Source organism: Nyctereutes procyonoides, unplaced genomic scaffold (assembly GCF_905146905.1).
Source record: "Nyctereutes procyonoides isolate TBG_1078 unplaced genomic scaffold, NYPRO_anot_genome, whole genome shotgun sequence".
Classification (NCBI taxonomy): domain Eukaryota; kingdom Metazoa; phylum Chordata; class Mammalia; order Carnivora; family Canidae; genus Nyctereutes; species Nyctereutes procyonoides.
The window spans coordinates 57,732,200-57,752,858 of NW_026575131.1; the positions used below are offsets into that span (position 1 = coordinate 57,732,200).

The 20,659-nt window shown below is 65.3% G+C and overlaps 1 protein-coding gene across 5 annotated transcripts in view; it reads left to right on the forward strand.

The window, feature by feature from the left end:
- Positions 1–9,162: 9,162 nt before the first annotated feature.
- The window catches only part of SBNO2 (strawberry notch homolog 2), a 46,414-nt gene continuing 34,917 nt past the window's right edge, over positions 9,163–20,659 (forward strand). For 2 of the 5 annotated variants that reach the window (XM_055343060.1, XM_055343064.1), the window contains exon 1: positions 10,886–10,987. The gene's annotated coding sequence lies outside the window, so the exon portion shown is untranslated. Of the gene's footprint in view, positions 9,272–10,207; positions 10,727–10,885; positions 10,988–20,659 lie in introns of those variants that run through there. The other 3 variants (XM_055343062.1, XM_055343061.1, XM_055343063.1) reach the window with 3 other exon arrangements.

The following is a 20,659-nucleotide window of genomic DNA, read 5'->3' on the forward strand; positions in this document are numbered from 1 at the left end:
TGCCTCCGCCCTCCTCTCCTCCCACGCTCCCCCCTCACCCTCTCTTCTCCCCTGCCCGCCCGCGACCCCCATGCAGACGCCTGTGCCCAGCGGGGCCTTTGCCGCCGCTGCTGCCCCTCCCACTGCGCCAGCTCCGAGGCCCAGACTCCCTGTACCCCCTTCCCCGAATCGAGGACAGGAAGCCAGCGTGCCTCCTGGCGGCCGTCCCGGGGGGCTGCTGCACCTGGGTCCCCGTCTGCTCCGGGTGTCCTCAGGGCCAGGCTCTTGAGCCCAGGCCCAGCCGTCTCACGGACCGGCTCAGCCACAGAGTGGGGGCCCCAGGAGCCCCACGGGTGCTCCCAAGGGGACGTGAGCCTCCCCCGGGAATCCCGCGGGGGTTCCAGGTTAGGGCGCTGCCGGGAGGGGCAGGGTGTGGGGGGCCCTGCGGCCGCCAGGGGGCGGGCGGGGACTGCAGCCGGCTGCGGGCTGGGGCGTGTGCGGCTCCCTGTGCACGTCCACGTGTGTCTGCGTGTGTGTCTACACGTGAGGGCGAAACGCTGCACACCACGGGGCTCGACACCCCCTCCTCACCCCTCAGGGCGCGGACTCTCTGGATTATCACCGTTGTCACCACTTTTGGGTCTTGTTGCACACACGGTCACAGGGCAGCAATGCCCAGAGTCACACACTTGTCGCCACGCCAGGTGCTCCAGCTTCCCCAGGCCTGAGGACCCTGCGGGGGGGTGGGGTCGTCCTCTCTGGGGCCCTGGGGCCTCTGGGGGCTGAGCAGGGTCCCCAGGCCCCCCTCCCCGTGCGATGCCAGGAGTGCCCCCGGTGCTGACGCCCACGGCATCCCAGACACGCCCGGGTGTCCCCAGGGCACAACTGTCCCCGGGTGGGACTCTGCTTTAGAGACACACAGCGAAGCGTCACCTATAGGAGAAAGGGTGTGACGTCTAGGAGTTCGCTTCGGGCCGCCCTAGGCGGAATGTGCCAGCTGAGGCGCTGGGCAGCCCTGGCACGGCCGCGGCGGTTATAGTCCCCGCGAGGTTCGTGGGGCTGCAGGTGATCCCTGACAGGTGTCCCCGTCCAAGTCCCCGGAGCCCGTGAGTGTGACCTCATTCGGAGATAAGGTTTTTGCTGTTGAAATCAAGTCATGGGTCTTGAGACGAGGTCATCCTCAGTGACTGAGGGGGAGCCCGAATCTAACGACAATGGTCCTTATAAGACACACACTCGGGAAATTTGACTGTGATGACCAGGTGTCGCCGGAGGCAGAGATGGAGGGAGTCACAGCCACAAGCCTAGGGGTCCCTGGAGCCCCCAGAGGCAGGAAGGGTCCCCCCACCCCAGAGCCTGCTTCTCCCCCTCCTTGCTCCTCCCCCATAAAAGAAACGTAAAAAAAAAAAAAATCTTTAAAATACAAGAAGATCTTTCCTTCACTCCCGAAGCCCCCACACACCCCTTCCCTCTGCCCCCAGCGCTTTCCAGAAAAGGATACAGTTTTGCCCCTCGCACCTCCAGGTATTCACTTCTTGCCACAAAATCCTTTCAAGCCTTCTTTTTTTTTAATATGTTTTTTTTATTTATTTATGATAGTCACAGAGAGAGAGAGAGAGGCAGAGACACAGGCAGAGGGAGAAGCAGGCTCCATGCACGGGAGCCCGACGTGGGATTCGATCCCGGGTCTCCAGGATCGCGCCCTGGGCCAAAGGCAGGCGCCAAACGGCTGCGCCACCCAGGGATCCCCCTTTCAAGCCTTCTTTGCATTTGGGAATGTGCATGCTGCGCTGGAGCTGCCTTGAGAGCCCAGTGGGGGGCTCTTCCAGGGGTCGTGGGCGGAGGGGTCCCCAAGGAGCTGTCCCCATGCTGGCTGCCTATGGTTCTCCGCTCCCGGAGACTCAGCCCCATATGGATGCCTCTCAACTTGAATTGCAGGGTGGAGGCTTGAGGACACTTCCCAGAAGCCGATGCCTGGAAGGGGGCCCCTCCCTGGGACCAGAGGCCCATCACTCACAAGGGGTTGGGACTCACAGACACATGCTGCCCGGCAAGACACACAGCCAGGACGGAACAGAACAGATGCTCCAGAACCTTATTGGGTGTGAGTCCCCATTCTCTAGTTGGGGAACCCAGGCAAGGCCAGATTGCGGGGCGAGAGGCACGCGGAGGGATGGTCAGGAATGAGGGACCCGTCACCTTGGTGTGGCCAGGCCACTCTGGTCTAGGCTGGGGGTCGTTATGCTGCAGCGTCGTTATCCTTTCATCTTCCGTAGCCAGACATAGGTCCTTTCTGCCCCAGGGCCTTGGCACTTGCTGTTCCCACTGTTTGCGACATGCTTCCCCCGAGGGTCAAGGTGAGCAGCTCAATTGTCACCTCCTCAGAATCACCCCTACCCCTGGCCCTCCTGGCTAAGTGCTCCCCGCCCCAACACACACGTCACCCCCCACTCGAGGTGCAGGTCGCTGTCGATGCACCCCATCGGGGGTGACTGTATGAGGTTGCACCGTGGTTCTGACACACAAGGACGTGCAGGCGTGCGGTATGCGGGTGCGGCTTTCTCCTCCTACCTGGCTCCCGGGGAGGCTGCAGGAGGCCCTCTGTCCAGGCCACCTGAGGGGGACAGTGACAGTCGTGGTTGACACACGCTGACCCAAAGCTCCCTGCTGGCCTGTAGGCCGAGGTTCTTCCTCCCCTCACCATCCTCCAATCAACAGAGGAGAATCCTGGGCTTGGAGGGATGCCCGTGTCACTGCCCAGGGACGCCGCACGCCGCGTGGAGCTGGGGTCAGCTCACCTACTCTCTGAAGGGCCAGAGACCAAACACTCTCAGCCTTAGGGGCCGAACGGACTCTGTCACAACCGCTCGGCTCCGCTGGCTGTGCCGTGAACGTAGCCGCAGACGACAGCTAGACGGAGGCGCGTGGCTGCGCCAATCAACCTTGGTTAACGGGCACTGGAATCTCACATCATTGCACGTGTCGCAAAACGATTCTTCTTCTGACCTTTTCTTTCTCCACCACTTAGAGACAAAAAAGTCGTGGGGCACGTGGCTGGCTCGGTCAGTGGAGCCTGTGATTCTTGTTTTTTTTTTTTTTTTTTAAATTTTTATTTATTTATGATAGTCACAGAAAGAGAGAGAGAGGCAGAGACACAGGCAGAGGGAGAAGCAGGCTCCATGCACCGGGAGCCCGATATGGGATTCGATCCCGGGTCTCCAGGATCGCGCCCTGGGCCAAAGGCAGGCGCCAAACCGCTGCGCCACCCAGGGATCCCGAGCCTGTGATTCTTGATCTCGGGGTCGTGAGAATGGAGCTTCTTACTTACTTACTTAATTTATTTATTTAGACTTATTTATTCACAGGGCACCTGGGTGGCTCGGCGGTTGAGCGTTTGCTTGGGCTCAGGGCGTGATCCCGGGGTCCTGGAATGGAGCTCCAATCTCCAATCGGGGTCCCTGCTCAGCGGGGAGTCGGCTTCTCCCTCTGCCCCACTCATGCTCGCTTGTGCTCTCTCTGTGTCAAATAAGTAAGATCTCTAAAAAAAAAAAAAAAAAAAAAAAAACAAAACAAAAAAAACAACCAACATAAAGGTCTGTTTCAGTGCCGTGCAGTCTATGTTGTGAAGGGTGATAGGCTGGACCCGCCTGCAGACCTCTCGGGGCAGCTACAGTCTCCTTCAAGCTTTGGGCTTGGCCTGCAGAGGCTGCGTGAGGTAGCCAAGAGGTGCAGAGATAGATGAATGTCCTGGATCGAGCCAAGCCTGAAAGCAGTCTGATCAGTGGTCTCATCCTCGGGGAGGGGAGCCGGGGGGACACTGGGCGGTGTCTGAGGATGTCTGCGGTGGTTACACTTGGGGGGCTCCTAGGATGGAGGACATGGGGGCCAGGGAGGCTGCTCAGCACCATCCCCAGCACCCCCAGCATCTGCTCGATGCAAAGAACCATTTGGCCCCAAATGTCAGCGGTGCTTCCGGGGAGAACCGTGACTTAGATCTATCCCTGGACCTTTCGGTTCCAGGAGCAGAAAAATTCCCATTTACAAAAAAAAAAAAAAAAAAGAGAGAAAAAAAAAGAAAGCTAGTTTCAGTTGCGATTTCTGTCACTTGCAACCAAAAGATTCTAACCAACCTGGGAGAGAAGACTCACGTAGGGGGTTTTGGACGTGGAAGTGCGGCCGGTGGCCCGGGGGGGCTTCACCGCCTTGGGCAGGGAGCCCCGTGCAGCAGCAGCAGCAGGCTGATGGGGTCAGGTTTTAATATTATTTACTTAGTTATTTGTATGTTTATTTATTTGTTAGTTATTATTACTATTTTATCGGCTTAGGTCTGTAGGAAAGCCGCAAAGGCCGCGTGGAGGGCTGGCGTGCCCGGCGCCCTTCCGCGCGCTATGAACCTCTGACATTAGCCTGGGACGCTTGTCACTGGCACACGACCTAACGAATGTGCTCCGTCCGTCTGCGGTTCCTGTGGTTTCCCCCAGGGCCCCTGTTCTGCCCCAGGACCCTGCCGGGATCCCGCACGACACTTGTCACGTCGTCTTAGGCGCCCCCGGAACGTGGCAGCGTACCCGACTTCCCCTGACTTGGGAGCCTGGACGGCGGTGAGGTCGGGTCTACAAGGCACCCTCGCCTGGGGTTGGTCCAGCGTTACTCTCTGGGTGAGACCGGGGTCATGGGTTTTGGAGGAAGAGCACAGAGGCGAGGTGCCCATCCCCGCCGGCCCCTCGGGGTCCCTGCTGTCCGCTCCGCACTCGCTCGATGGCCGCGGGGCCCCCTGAACCAGCCCGTCCATCAGAGCCACGGCCCCGACTGACCCCGGTGGCGTATCTGTGACTCGGGGCACAGGTGTCAACCCTGCTGTGACATCTATCACCCCGCTGGTTGCCTGTGGCGATTGTCTGGTTTTTAAGCCTCTTTAAAAATTATTTTATTTTATTTTAATTTATTTATGAGAGTGAGTGAGAGAGAGAGGCAGAGACACAGGCAGAGGGAGAAGCAGGCTCCATGCTGGGAGCCCAACGTGGGACTCGATCCCAGGACTCTAGGATCGGGCCCTGGGCCGAAGGCGGGCGCCAAACCGTTGAGCCACCCAGGGATCCCCTAAGCCTTTTTTTTTTTTTAAGGTAAACTCTACACCCAGCGTGGGGCTCGAACTCCCGACCCCGAGATCAAGAGTCGCAAGATCCGTGGGTTGAGGCCGCTGGGCAACCCTCGTCTTTTTGCTTTTCTTTCGGTGACATTCACAGAACATAAAATGAAGCCTTTTCAACCACACGATTCACCTGCGTGGAGCACACTCAGCAGCTTCAAACCATTTTCATCATCCCTGCAAACATCAGGTCCCCGTCCCCCTCACCCCTGCCCAGCCCCCAGCCCCCGAGGCCCCTCCCCGTCCTGCACGTGTCACACACGTGGACTCGCACCCCGCGGGGCCTCCTGTGTCTGGTCCCCTCCCTGAGCGTCAGGGGTTCGGGGTCCGTCCTGGGGCGGGTGGGGGCACCTCGCTCCTGTTCGAGGCCGGGGACGTGCCCGTGCGCGGGGGACTCGCTGTGTGTATCTGTTCATCTGTTTGCACTTCTTGGCTATTATGAATCATGCTGCCGTGAATTGTTTTCTTCTTTCTTTCTTTCTTTCTTTCTTCTTTCTTTCTTTCTTTCTTTCTTTTTTTTTTAAAGATTTTATTTATCTGACAGAGAGCAGGAGAGAGAGCGAGCTAGAAAGAACACAAGCAGGGGTGAGGGGTAGAGGGAGAAGCAGACGCCCCACTGAGCAGGGAGCCCCGATGCGGGACTCGACCCCAGGACCCTGGGATAGTGACCTGAGCCAAAGGCAGACGCGTCACCGACGGAGCCCCCCGGGCACCCTGTTTCCTTTAAACATTTTTACCACAAAGTCCTCCCCATGCCCGAAGCCCTGCTCAAGTAGTTCTCGCCAGATTCTCATAAAAACCCTCCAAGGAGGTACTCAGATTGTCCCCGTTTTGTGGACGGGGACACTGAGGCACCGAGGGGTTAAATCCCTTGCCTGGGGTCATGCAGCCACTGGGCCGGCAGAGCCAAGATTTGAACCCAGGAAGTGTCCAGTCAGGTGCTGTCTGGCGAAGGCTCCCCTCTGCCCGTGGGACGTGAGGTGACCGAGGTGACCGGCTGGGGAGGAGGTCTGGGCCAGCTCCAACATCTGCCCCCAAGCGCTGGCCTGTGGGCCCTGCAGACTCTGATGGGGACTGTGACTTGGGAGGGGAGCCCGGTTCCTTCCTCAGCCCAGGGGCGGAGGGCCGTGGGGTCGTGGGGTCCTTGTCGCTGCGGAGTCTAGCTCCTGGGGTGCACCTGGGACCTGCATGTGAGTCAGCAGGCCCCAGCTGGCCTGGAGTTTCCCTCCAGGGCAGGGCAGGTCCCGGGGAAGGTGACATCAGTGCTCGGGGCTGGCACAGGCGGGAGGACGCTGGCCGGGTGGGGCTCTCACCTGGCAGGGCGCGCAGGCTCCGTCCTGCTCCTCGGCGGCTTGGGAGCATCCCGGGCGCACCCCGCTCCCTGTCCCCTGAGATGCTTCCCGTGATGGCAAGGCCCCAGGCCTCAAGTCACCCTCCCCCTGTCTGCCTCGTGGCCCCCCCAGGTATCCCCTGTGCTCACCTGCATCCCTATGCCCACCTGCCCCAGCTGCACCCGTGCTGCCGCTCTATGTCCTCCATGGCTCCCCAGTGCTCCGGGGACAAAGCCAAGCTCCCGTGACCCGGGGTTGCGGGTGAGTACGGGTCAGGAGGCCTCCTGAGGGCCCTCATCCCCCCAGCCCGCCCCCAACTCTCCTCCTGCTCACTATAGGCCCCTGACGGAAAAAGAAATTCGAAGTCTGCTCCTTTGTCTGGCTTCGGGGCCGCAGATCAGCCTCCACAGACCCGCGTCTCGTCCCCAGAGGAGCCGGGATGTGACCCCAGTGTCCCAGGCCTTCGCACATGCAGTGACCTGCAGCGACCTCCAGCCCCCGCCGACCTACCCTGCCACTGCTCTGCCCCCAGCCCCCTGCTGTCCCCACGATAAAGGCAGCCACCCCCCCCCCGGGGGCCAGGCCTCCCGACCCCCACACGCTGAGCCCTCTCCCTGAGGGTCCCCCGCCCCCACAGCCTCACTGCCCCCCGGGGAGGCCGCCTGGGCAGGGCTCACGTGTACCCCGCAGCCCGTGTCCCAGCCCAGCGCAGAGCCCGGATCCTGTCGGGGGCGGATCTCCAACCCATCAGACAGGTTTGCTGTTCCCTGCACCGGTCCTGGCTCAGAGGCAGCCCCGGTCGGACAGGGGTGAGACCCTCTTGGGGGCCCAGGCGGGGCCATGAGGGGACCAGAGGCTGCGGGGCCCTGAGCCAGCCAGCAGAGCCACTGCCCGACGACCTGCGGGGCCTGCGTCTGGGGCGGTGGCTGGACGGGCAGCCAGGCTGGTGGGGGACAGAGGCGGGGGCTGGACGGGGTGACAGACGGGGACGCAGACCCAGAAAGCTCTGGGGCAGGAGGGCGACGGATGTGGCTGCTGGGACCTGGGCGGGCCGCCGGCTCCTGCCTCAGTTTCCCCTTCTACACCACGGGGGGCGGGAGGCGGGGGGGGGGTGGCTTGAGAGGGAGAGAAGGCGGGCACAGGAGCAGGGATGGGCCGAGCACGCGCGGGCAGAGAAGGCAGAGAGGAGGCAGGGGCCGAGCCGCAGGGGCCGGGGCCAGCAGGGGAAGTGGGTGCAGAAAGGAGAAGTGGGGACGGACCCACGGCCGGGAGGGCGGCAGGGAGGCGCTCCCACTGCTGGGGAACGCCGGGGCTTTCCAGAATGTGGAGAAACAGGAAGCGGCTCTGTCCCTGCCCCCACCCGCGGGACAGCGCCCACCTGCCCCCCCACCTGCCCAGGTCTGAGGGCCTCTGCTGGAGCCACCTGGCAGCCCCGCTCCTCCTCCCGGGGTGAGCCCTCCGCCTGCCTCAGTCTCCCAGGCCACAGGATGGGCCCAGCCCTGGAGTCCTCCCCAGGGGTCTCCTCCACGGCACCTCCCAGACAGGGAAACAGAGGGGTGGCCCGGGAATCTCCCCCTCGACCTGCAGGGAAGCCCCCAGGGGCCCCGACTTTCGGGTCTCTCTGAAGGTTTCTGCGCTTCCAAACAATTACAGCCACAAGGGCTAACGCGCACGGTGAGGGCACCCGCGCCTTGGCCGCGCCGGGTCCGGTGGCCGCGCCCGTGTGGCAGGTGGCAGCGCTGAGGTTCGGACGGGACCTGGCCCGGTTCTGGGACCCCATGTCTGCCCGTGGTGTCCCCACACTGGGTCGTCCAATGTCACCAAGAAAATCACGGGACTTCCAGTTAGACGTGACCTTGGGGCACGCAGCTGTTGCTTGTTTAGCATAAGTATATCCCGGGTGTTCCGGGGGCCGCACTTAACCCCCGAAACCCTGTTCTCCGCGTACCTGGGTGCCCCGTGTGGCACCTGCCGGCCCTACTGCCTCGAGCGGGGGCAAAACCCCTGGGGGGGCTCGGACCGAGGGACGGCCTGCGGGAGGCTCTCCGCGGCACAGCCTCTCCGCACAGCCCGGGGCCTTCTGCGAGCCCTGTCCCCAGCGCAGCGGGGAGGGGGCGCATCTGACCACCGGGCGGGCTCCGGCCCTCGGGGGAGGCCTTCTGCCACCTGAGCCGCAAGAGCTGTGGCTGTCGGGGGGGGGGACCCCATCCCCGCCTCTTGCCCCCCTTTATGAAAAACCAACTCCTCGTCTCCGGACTCCGGCCTCAGGCTTCCTCGCGGTGATGCTGGCGCTCAGCGCTCACTCAGGTGGCTGTGGACCGTCCTCAGGTAGGGTCCACGGGGTCACGTGAAACGTCCCTGACGGCCGGGCGCTGGGCCCGGTTGGCTGTGTCAGGGACCTAGAAGGCGGCGGCGCCCCATGCCCACACCTGCTTGACGGGTGGGGGGTGGCGCTGTCGGGGGGTCGCCGGGCGCTGGAGCCCCCTGGCGGGGCCCCCTGGCGGGGCCTCGGGCTCGGGAGCCCTGTCACTGCGGCTCCCCCAGGCTGCCTCTTGCGATTCCCTGGAAATCCCCGAATCTGACTAAGTCCCTAGACATCCCCGGACTTGGCAGCTGCTCCCTGCGGAGACGGCTGGACCCACCCCGGCCGGGCAGACTGCCCCCGTTCCAGGCAGTTACCCACAGGGACCTTGTGGCTTCCCGAGGTGGACGTGGCACAGGTCGCGTCTATGCCGCCCTGCGGCTCGCTCCGTGACCCCGGGCCGGCTCCTGGACGGCTCCGCAGCGCCGCGCGCCCGCCAGCGACACACAGGTAACGGCGGTCCCCGCCTGGGGACGTCGCGGGTGTGACCCGGGGCTTTGCCCAGACCTCGCACCCGGGGCCCCGCGCTTGCTCTGACGCTCTGCTGTCGCCGCGGTGACCTTCTCAGTACTCGCTGAACGAGGGGCTCCGCCGTCGTTTCGCGTCGGGCGCCACAAATTCTGCGGCCGGTCCCGTGTGGGAGGAAATGGGAAAATGCAACCGGAAGCCATCTATCCCCCATGTCAGCTTGTTCGTGCTTTTGAATCTTAACTGCTTATTGCTCAATACGGTTTATCTTCGTTAGCTACGAAAAAATAGTCTCAAAGTCAAAGCTACAACCCAAACTGCCAGAAGCTACACATACCGAGGCAGAGCTCATTCCGAATGAATCATTTCTCCTCTCTGGGCCTCGGTTTCCCCATCGGCTCCTTGTGCCTGCAGGTCTGGCTGCAGGGAGTCCCCGGCCGGGGATTTTGTGGGGCAAACAGGTTTTAAGCATACTCACGTCCTTTTTGGACCTTTACATGTTTGTGAACAGCTCATATTTGTCCAGACCGCCATTCCTACGCTCGTCTATCTGGCAAACTCCTACTTGAACTTCAAAGCCCCAGCTTCAATACCCTCCTCCTCTGGAATTCACTAGGCAGAGATGTCACCCCTCCCTGGGCCCCAGGCTTGATTGGGCAGATGGGAGTATCTGGTCCTGGCTCTGTCTCGCCTAGACTGGGAGCCTCCCGGGGGCGGGCCTGAGCACTGAGTCCTCTGGGGCCCCAACTTTGTCCGGCTCAAGGCCAGGCACAGAGTTCACAAAATATGCAAGCAAAGCACACAGAGAGGGGACTTTTAGTTTCCGGGCCTGGAACGGGGCACAGGAGGCCTGTGGCTGGCGGTGAAATGGGGACAGAGCTTTCACTACTGAAAACCCAGCTACGGAAGGGGTGGTGCCTCCCAGACTGGATCTGCCCGAACCGGCCTGGCCCACTCCGCAGTGCGGGGTTCAAGTCGCAGGAAACCTGCCGTCCGTGCCAAGGGCGAGTCCCACCCTCTTCCTGGCAGTGCCGCCAATCCCCGCCTCGTTTGCATCAGGCCCTGGGACGCCCTAGTGGGGGCGGGCAGCTGGGGAGCATCTCAAGTCCCGGGGCTGCCTGAGAAGACCTTGCTCGCCCTTGGGGTGGCTTCTGGGGCGCCCCAGACTGCCCTGTGCACTGAGCTCCATGTTAGGGGGTCCCCGAGGTCCCAGACTCCTACTGGGGAGCAGACAGAGGCAACTAAGGGAGAGCATGCTGGGGCGGCGGCCGTTTCTGAGGGTCTCTAGGGAGTATCCGAGGAGGGGGCTTCGAGCTCAGGTCGGGGTTACAGGAGGACCCCGGTGGCCGAAAGGTCAGGTGTCAGGTGCGAGAGCGCAGGGGTGGGGCGGATTCAACTCCATCTTCACGTCTGCCAGAGGAAGAAACAGGCTCGCAGGTAAGCCACCTGCCGGGGTCCCAACAGAAACAGGCGGGGGCGGGACGCGAACCCGTGACTCACCGAGTCCCAGCCCCGCAGGAAGGCGGCAGGGCCTCGCCCCCTGGAGGCCCCGCCCCCTGGAGGCCCCGCCCCGCGGCATGACCGGAAGTGAGCGGGGCCCCCAAGATGGCGCCCGAAACCCGGAAGTGAGCGCGGCTGAAGCGAAGCTCGGAGACGGAGGCGCCGCGGGCTCCGCGCCCGGCCGGACCCAGGTCGGAGGTGAGGCGCGTCCGGCCCGACGCTCGCCGCGGCTCCGCCGCCGCCGCCCCGGCCCTGAGCCGCGCTCCCCGGCCCCGTTGGGGCCCCGCCCGCCGCGGGAGCGCGCGCCCGGGCCGGGGGTGCCGGGGTTCCGGGGCCGCGAGCGGAGGGAGGCGGCGGCGTATCCCCGCCCTCCTGGCGACCCCGACCCCCGACCCCGCGTGACCCCTGACCCCGCCCCGCGGCGCCCCCTTTACTTCCGTCCGTCTTCGGGGTCCCCGCCGCCGCCCAGGAAGGGGGCCCTCCGTGCTGACCCCGACGCCGCCTGGTGACCCCTGACCCTGCCCGCCCCGACCCCCGACCCCCGACCCCCGACCCCCGCCCGGTGAGCGTGGCGGCGCGGCGCCGCTGACGCCCCTCGGTGCGCGCCCGGGCCCGGCTCCGCGGCGACTCCCGCCCGCGCTGCCCGGCGCCGGGCCCGGCCTCGCCTCCCCGCGGGGCTGCCCGGCGTGTGGGTGGGGCGCGGCCGCGGGGGCCGGGGCCGGGGCCGGGGCCGGGGCCGGGGCCGGGGGGAGGAGGTCGGGCGGCCGGGGGTGCGGGGCTCCCCGACTTCCGCCTCTCGGAGGGCGCGCCCCGCCCGCGCCGGTGTCGGGGGAACAGGGCCCTGCGGCCCGGGGCGGGGGCTCGGCGGGGCTCGGGCAGGCGGGGAAGGAGCGGCCGGGCCGGGCTGCGACCCCGCCGGGAGGAGGGCGGCCACGCGCGAGGGCCGCAGGGGCCGGAGCCGCGCTGTGCTGCGAGCCGGGGGGCGCCGGCCGTGGCCAGCCCGCGTCCTTCCTCCCCAGCCTCGCGGAGTCCCCGGAGGCGCCCGGCGGCCGCTCGGAGCTCGTGTCCGGGACCCCGGCCCCCCTGCAGCCGTCGGCGGAGTCCTGAGGGCGCTGAGCATGCGTCTGGGCCCGCGGCGGGGCGGGCAGGCGGGCAGGCGGGCAGGCGGGCAGGCGAGGTGGGTGAGCGGCCCCGGGGTCCCCCACGGCGATGCCGCCGGCCCCGGGCAGCCTGGCAAGTGCCAGACGCCGACCTGGGGCCCGCCGCCCCGCCGGCCGTCGTGGGGACTCGTCGTGGGGACTCGTCGTGGGGACTCGTCGTGGGGACTCGGGGGCAGGCATCCTGGGATTTCGGCGGGCGGGAGGGCGGGAGGGCGGGAGGGCGCTTCTGCTTAGCGCCGAACCCCTGAGCGCTGCACCTGCCTGGGGTGTGTGTGTCTTGTGTCTTGGCAGAGGGGCAGGGGGCCCAGACCCCGGGAGAGCCCCTGAAGCCGGGGTGGGCCGCAGCCGGTGTCCTCCAGCTGCATGCGTCACCTTGGTTCGGTCACTGGCCTGACCTGGAGGGACACGGAGCCTGGGTCCCCGAACCCTGCAGGCCTGGCTCCCACTGGGGCGAGACCAGCTCAGGCTGGCCCGGCTTAGTCCTAGCAAAGTGTCAGAGGCCCCTCCAGCAAGGGCCAGGCCGGAAACGCTGCCCGAGCGAGCGAGCGAGCGAGCGAGCGCGGCCGGGAATAAAGAGGCAACTGTGTCCAGTCCCCAGGGGCCGCCTCCCTCCCAGGATGGCCTCCCCTGGATAAGAGGCCTGTAGGGCTGCTGGGCGGGGGCGGGGACCTGCTTGCCGGCCCGTCCCATGCTGCGCCGCCGCCGCCGCCGCCGCTGCTGCTGCTGCTGCGGGGCGGCTGGTGGGGGTGAGGTCACGTCGAAGCGTGAACACCCCGTGAGGCTGGCGTGCAGAGTGGGGAGGCAGCCCCCGTGGTGCCAACACCGTGCACGCGTGGAGTGTGAGCGTGTGTGCGTGTGCGAGCACAGGTGTGCGTCCGTGTGTGTAGCGCGCACGCCCACACAGGAGGGTGTCCGTGTGAGTGCGCTCACGCGCTGCACACCTTCAGGTGTACGTGCGTGTCGTGTCGCGTGTGCACGTTGCAGAACGCCGTCACGGGCGTGGGAGTTGTGAGGCGCAGGCTTGGAGTGTCCAGCCACTGTGCCCACAGTCGGGGGCCGCGGGGTCCATGGCGGGGGGACGGAGTCCAGTAGCCAGAGAGCATGGCCGCCCCGACCGTTCCAGGCCCTGCTGCCTCCTCCTCACCTGCTCATACCTGGGTGCAGCCTCGAGCCCAGGTGTCCGAGGCGTGCCTCTCCCCCAGTGGGCCCCAGTCCCTGTCCCTGGGATCAGCCCCTTCTCCCATCCTGCTAAGCAAACCTCCTTCATCCTCTTGCCATTGGTGACAGCTGACCCACAGGTCCCCTGCTTCTCTTGCTGCGAGGCAGGTGACTCGGGTGAGGGTGAACTGATTTCTGATGCTCAGGCTCCGTCGCCTGCTGTTCCAGCTTGCCAGGCCCCGGGGGGGGGGGGCAGAGATAAAACTTATCATTTGTTTACGTACTACCATGTGGATAGACCTCAAAACCCGACGCTCAGGGAGGGCACCAGACACAGGAGGCCCCTCGGGGTGAGTTCATGTGTGTGACACGTCCAGGACGGGCTCCTCCATGGACGGGGAGGGGGCTCAGAGCAGGGGAGTGACAGCTGATGGGGACAGGGTTTCTTTTGGGCTGATGGAATGTTCTGGCACTAGCTAGAGATGATGGTTGCACAACTCTGAACATATGAAAACCACGGAGTTGTATGCTCTAAGTGCACAAAGTGTGTGGTTTGTGAGTTGTTCCTCCACAAAACAAAATGTTTAACAAAAAAAGCAGGGCCTGTCCTTGCCCGTCAGATGGCCATGTGCTGTGACCGGGGGTGGGCAGGGGTCGGGGAGCGGGCCCCAAGCACGGCACCCTGCAGCAGCTCACGCGGGCACTGGTCGGTTTGCCAGGCGTTCTCGGGCCCCATGAGGAGGTCGGAGGAAGTGCCTCCTCCCCGCCGTACGGAGGCTGGGAGCCCCTTGCCAAGCGCCAGGTCTGCCCTGGGTGGAGATCTGTGTCGTGTACCAAGTAGTCCTGGGGGCACTTGGACTTCAGGTGTTGGGTGCCTGGGTGGGAGGCCCCGGGGGAGCTCCTCCCTAGAGCCTGGGCCCTGGAGGAGACGGGAATGGGTCTCCTGCGGAGTGCCCTGACTGCCGTGCCCCCACCCCCATGAGGCCAGGTGACTCCCGTGACTGGTGCTGAGCGGTCCCAGCTCGGGTCTTGCATGTGCTGTAGCTCCTCGGTCAGCTGCAGGGGTGCCCTGCTCCCATGCTGTCCACAGGAGGGCGGGCAGGGACGTGGGAAAGCCAACAAGGTGCCTGGCAGGGAAAGGCACTTAACTGGGCCCTGCTGTGCGATGGGGGCAGTTTTGGGTGTCCCGACCTCCCCGGGGCTCCTGGTCTGCCTGTGTGTCTGCAGCAGCCCCTCGCGGCTGGTACCTGCAGGCCCCCAGAGCCCTGCAGCAGGGGCACCACCACCATTCACGAGGACGGTGTCCTCCCCTGCTGCCACCCTGGGCACACCGTTGCCAAGGCTCCCGTGCCTTCCAGAACATGCTCCCTGCGCTAAGTGCTGTGGATGCTGCGTCCTTCCTTGGGCGGTGGCATTGAGAATAGGCGCCCGGGTTGTCTGTCAGGATCGGCCTTTGGCACCTTAGGAACAGGTGCCCGAGTGAAACTGAAAGAGGCCTTCCTCGCCTTTGTTCCCAGGCCTGTGCATCTCAAGAGCCGCGTGTGCCGCATTCTGGAAGGCAGGTCGCTCCTGTTCTCTTGGAGCCCCAGCCCAGAGGGTCAGAGGCCACTGACGTAGGATACTGGGCTGCCAGGAGGAAGGGAGTGGGTCCGGCCGCAGGTCTGCAGCGGGCAGTAAACTTTTACGGCACTGACTCACCAGGTGGGGCAAAACTCCCTGCCCCAGGGGTGGCCCAGGGGTGCCAGGAGTGGCTGGTACCCCGCCCCCAACCTGCAGCCTGGAGTCTAGCCAGAGCAAGAACGCATCTTCCTCCGCCCGTGACGTAGATTAAGGAAAGGCTGCCCTCACCCTCCCAGCAGCCGCAGGTGCCAGTGTCAGGTGTGGCGGTGGCAAGGTGCAGTGCGCTGGCCCGCTCAAACCCTCGTCTCTGACTGGGGCGCCGTGGGCGTCCCGATCTGTCTGTGGCTAGGTTTGCGCGGGATCCGCGTGGGGCTGGAGCTCAGCAGGGCACCAGGGGCTCAGTGGGGCGGCTTCAGGGTGCCTGGAACGTCCTCCTTGGCCACTGGCCCTGGGAGCTGTGACGTGGCCGTGTGGGACCCCTCCCTCCCCTGCCGGGTCGCTGCGCGGTTCTGAGCTGGGCACCGCCGTAGCGCAGGGCAGCGGAGCCTCCCCTGGCGTCGTTCAGGTGAACGTGAGCTGCCCGGGGCCATTCTCGGGGGGTTTTCGTCAGATTCCGGCTGTCCAGGAACTCAGCCCACGGTTTTGAGGTTGGGGCTCGGAGGCACGGGGCCCCGGGTCGCTGGCAGGGGCTGTCAGGAACAGCCTTGGCAAAGGGTCCAGGTTGCCCCGTGGGCCGGGGGGGGGCGGCGTTGCGGGGACCTGGAGCAAGGTGCCCCGTTCGGGAGGTGGGCCTGAGGGCCGGCGGCCGGAGGAATCAGGGCTGCACCCCCGAGCCGAGAGCCGCTCCTCCCGAAGAAGCAGCCCCCCTGGAAGCCCTGGGCGCGCCCAGCTGGCTCCCCCACCTGGCCGGCCCCCCAGGGCGTGCTGGGGTGTCTGTCCCCAGAACCTGTTAGTGTGAGGGAGGCTGGGCCACCGGTCCACCTAGGGGCTACGCGCCACCAGAGCTCCGCGGTCGGCTCAGCGGTGGCCCCAGAGGCCAGGTCACTCAAGGCCCCCGAGAGGGCGGTGACCCCGGACTCCCCGGAGCCCAGCGTCCTCACGCGGTCCTCAAAGGCAGAGAACTTTGTCCAGCGGAGGCCGAAGGGGAGTGAGAGACTCGAGGCTTGAGTGGGCCTCTGTGTGCCGCTGCCAGTGGCGGGGACACGGGCCTTCTGTCCTGCTGACAGTCGCGTGCGCTGGGAGGCAGATCTCCGCAGAGGCCCCGCGCGCAGCCCAGGCTCGGGGGGCCCCAGGCGAGGGTGCCAAGCCCGCCCGACTGCTGGCCTGTTGGACACAAGGCAGGCCTGGGGTGCCGCCTGCCACAGGAGAAACAGAGACGGAGCTCTTGGGGCTCGTCCTACTGTGATTTGGGGCGCCTCTGCCCTCTTTCCGGAGGCGGCACAGGGCCCAGCCCACTGCTGGCGTTTCCTGGGGATGGGGCGAGTGAGACTGCGCGGCTCGGGGGCTGTGCCCAAGGCCAGCCCAGAGCCGGGAGGAGTCTTCCTGCAGGACACCAGCGCCTCTGGGGGTTTGGGCAGAGGTCCCTCGTGATGTTCTTGGCACCAGACTGGACCGAAGGAGGCTGCGGGGGTGCTGACCGGTCAGGCCACTCGCCTGGCGCTGCTGTGTTCTGCTCAGGGCTCTCTGGGGGGCTCAGGAGAGACACTTGGCACGCCCGCCAGGCTGAAGCAAGCACCAGGGGGGACAGAGTGGGGGACATCAGAGTCCGAGGACCAGGAAGTCTGGGGCCAGTGGGATTTGGCCTAATACCTGCTCACGGGGAGAAGACGTGGGTGTCACGGGAGACCACAAGCTCAGTGTATATAGAGCCTTTTAGAAACCGCGAGTAAACACAAGACCTGAGTAGACACTTCCCAGAAGAAGCCACGTGGAAGGTGCTCGGTGCCCGTAGGAAGTGCCGGTGCGGATCGAGGTGTGGAGGTCGGCCACCCCTGGGTGGGGGCTGGCGGGCACAGCAGCCGGAACGCCGTCCCGCCGCTGGGCAGGTGGTGGGTACCGCCCCCTGGGAAGCCCTTCGGCCCTCCCTGGCAAGGCTGACCCGGCCCAGAAATGGGGGCACCCGGGGCGCCCCCAAGGCCCAGGCTCTGATGTCCTCAGCCATGACGAGGAGGCCCCGTGCTCTGGGCTCTTCGTGGGGGTGGCAAGGGCTGTGTGCCCCCGAAGCTGCCCACCCCGCGGGCTGCGCGCCACTGGCCGGTCCTCGTGAACTCCGGCGTGGCCCGCTGTCCTAAGTTGCTTTAGGAATCACCTAAGTTGTGTCGGCCCCACCGATGGGCTCAGGGCGTCACCTGCTGTGCCCTTCGGGGGCTGTCACGGCGGCTGCTCCCGGGCAGCCGGTCCCCCTGACGGGTGGAGGGGTCTGTGGGCCCGTGGCCAGCAGACGCGCTGACTGCGGAGGCGGACAGCGAGCCACCGGTGACCCCCGATCTCCGGAAGCCAGCTCCACGCGCTCCGTGTTTTCCTGGGGGGCAACAGCACTCCCCCGGTCGTACCACCTGGGACCCGTTCTGCTTCCCCAGATGCAGGTCCTCCCGCAGGGCTGGCCTTTCACACTTTGCAGGGCCTGGGTCTGTCCTTCGGCACATGCACGTCCCTGCCCTCAGCTCCTGGGGTGGCCCGCGGGTCCTGTGTGTGTCCCCCACATGGTCTAGCTCTGCTGATTCTGCTCTCGGGGTTCAGGCTGGGGTAACGGGCTGCGTGCTGGTCCTCCTACCGGGGCACCTCCGTTCACTCTCAGCTCCCTGGTCTTGCACTCAGCTGGGTGTCAGCTGTGCCAGGCCAGGGCTGAGGTTGTCTGGCATGGAAGAGACGTGGGGGGCCCCTGCCCAGCCCAGCGTGGCCGCCGCCTGTGCCGAGCCCTTCGCTGTCGGGGCCTCCTCCTCGTGCCTGTCCCCGGCACGCCCTCCCTTTCTGACCCAGCAGGACGGGAGGTTTTGTGGGAGCCCCATCAGTTGGGGCAGTGCTCCCCGGGGGACGGGCCTGCGGGGGCCTGTGGGGTCCTATACAGGTCACCTTCACTGCTTGGTAACAGAACCGGAAGTTCAGCCCTTGGATGCTGTGCTCTCCAGTGGGGACTCTGGGTGGGCCTGGGCGGGGGGGCTCCCCTTCCTGCCCGCCCTGGCCTGTGCACGGGGCCTAGGCCCCTGCCCATCTTTGACATCCCAGAGCTGCTGTGTTCGGATGCCTCCTGGGAACTCTAGAAATGTGAGGTCACATGCTTGGTGCCAGCCTCCCTGGAGCTCCCCTCAGCAGAGCTCCCGGCCTCCAGGGGTCACAGGGATTTGGACTGGGGGGGGGGCTCCAGCTGGGGTTTGCTTCCCCTTCCAGTCCTAACGTTGGGGGGTGGCCTTAACTGGCCTCACGCTTGGCCCCTTAAGCCACAGAACTTTAGTGTCTCCTGGGCCCGGAGCCCAGAAGCCTGAAGTGGAGGTGTGGCCGGGCCGCGCTGCCTCCCGAGGCTCCCGGGGAGGGTCCTTCCTGGGGGCCCGGGGGGCCCGAGGCCACGTCGCTCCCCTGCCTCAGAGGCACGGGGCACCTGCTCTCTGTCTGTCCCGGCACCAGGCCCGCCCTGCCCGCTACGACTGCAGGGACCCCGTGTCCGGGTGAGGGCCTGTTCGCAGGTTCCCAGGGGACGTGAACTTACAGACCATCCGCCGCGCACAGCTCTGCTGCCCCATTGCTCGCCCTCCACTGGGCCCGCGCTCCTCGAAGGCCACCCTTGTCACCCGCCAGCCGGGTTCAGTCCCCTGCCTGGCCCCCGGCCCCCCTTCGCCGCTTTGCCCGCCGCTCTGGCCTCAGTAGTCCGTCGGTGAGGGAGCAAGGAGCACGCCACACCATCCTCCCTCCCGACCCTAGCTCCTGCCTCCCCTTGCTTTCAGCCTTCAGGTCCAGCACCCCCTGGAGGAGCTGTCTGGGGCGGGTGCCCCGTCGGAGGCCTGGGTGAGCCGAGGCACGCCCAGAGCCCAGCTAGGACCTCAGCTCGGGACTGGTGCCCCCCAGGACCGACCGCTGGGTCTCACCCCACACCGAGCCGTGTCAGGGCCGCTGGCCTCTCCCGCCGCTGGCCTCGGCAGGGCCCATGTTGGCTGGGCACCGCGCTGGGGACGGCCCCGGCCGCTCTGACTGGTGGCTCCCCGCCCGCGGCTCTGCGCAGACCCTCCCCAGATGGTCCTGCTTGGCCAGGGTGCCGCCCCAAGATCAGTCCTCCTATTTTACCAGGGCCTCTGCCCCCCCCCACCTCCCCCGCCCCCGCCGCATCCTGGGATCCCAGGACCTTCACTCAGAGCTGAGTGGAAAGGTGGCCAGAGAGGCTGCCATGGTGTGCCCAGTGGGGGGCCAGCAAGGCCCTGTGCCCCGAGACGCAGTCCCAGGGGCGGCCTCATCCCCACCTGGCGGGGTGCAGATGGGGCAACGAGCCGCGGTGGGCGGGCAGTCCAGGCGGCCAGCGGGGTCTGGGCACCCCCAGGCGGGGTCGGGACGGTCTGCTCAGAGTCTGGGGGGCTGAGCCAGCAGAGCTGGGGTGACAGGGCTGAGGGGGTCAGCGGAGAGGCTGGGGGCCAGGGGGTCAGGCTGCGGGTCAGGCTCTCCCAGGCCTCGGCCTCTGCCCACGTTGCACTGCCCAGTTGTCTTGTCTGGGCCGCTGATTCCTTGGTCTTTTTCTTTTACAATGACTCATTTGAAAACCTGATCTCGGAAGGAAATTCTGTGAACGTAAACCACGATTGTGAAGCGCAGGCCTGTGAGCACCCACGCTTCACCTGTCATGGGATGTTCTAAAAATACACACTGGGCCCACTGCATGGGTGCTGAGCTCTGACCCAGCCGGGCGCGGTCTTGTTACGTCCCTCTGTGCCCCGAGACCCCACCTGGCACCCACTGGGCTTGGACCCAAGGCGGCTGGATTGCCCAGTGACATTCATGTTTGGGGGCTCAGGAGCAGGGCTCCCGGGTAGCTCCACGGAGTGGGAGGTGAGGGGGGTCAGCCGAGGCCAGAAGGTTTGGGGCTGGGACAGGGAGTCCTGAGGGTAGATGGAAGGAGGGCTGTGTTTGGGGGCTGCCCCAGTGACTTGGGGGGTTGGGGAACAGGAAGCTTGAGGCTGTGGAGGCTCTGTGGTGGCGAGAGTGACATTGGACCTGGGTGTTGGAGGAACGGGGGACTGTAGGGTGGCCTCCGAGGGCATGGGGTGGTGGGGAGCATGGGGTGAAATTAATGCAACGTAAAATTCGCTCTTTCAAACTGTACAATTCACAATTCAGTGTTTCTCCTGTATTCCTAATTTTTTAAAAAGACTTTTTTTATTCCTGAAAGACACAGAGAGAGGCAGAGACACAGGCAGAGGGAGAAGCATGCTCCCCGCAGGGAGCCCGATGGGGGACTAGATCCCAGGACTCCAGGGTCACACCCTGAGCTGAAGGCAGATGCTCAACCACTGAGCCCCCCAGGTGCCCCTCCTATATTCCTAATGTTATACAGACATCACCACTATCTAGTTCTGGAATATTCCATCAACCCCAACAACAACCCCACCCCCCCAGCCGTCACCCCTCCAGCCCCCGCAGCCCCCTCCCTATCTGCGGGCGAGCCTGTCCTGCACATGTCACGCATGTGTACTCACACCCTGTGGGGCCTCCTGTGTCTGGTTCCCTCCCTGAGCGTCGGGGGCTCAGGATCTGTCCCCGGGTGGCACGTGGGCACCTCCTGTTCGTGCCCGTGCGTGGATAGACCATGTTGTATTTAAAGATTTTATTTATTTATTCATGAGAGGCACAGGGAGAGGGAGAGGCAGAGACCCAGGCAGAGGGAGAGGCAGGCTCCATGCAGGGAGCCCGATGCGGGACTCGATCCCGGGACCCCAGGATCATGCCCTGGGCC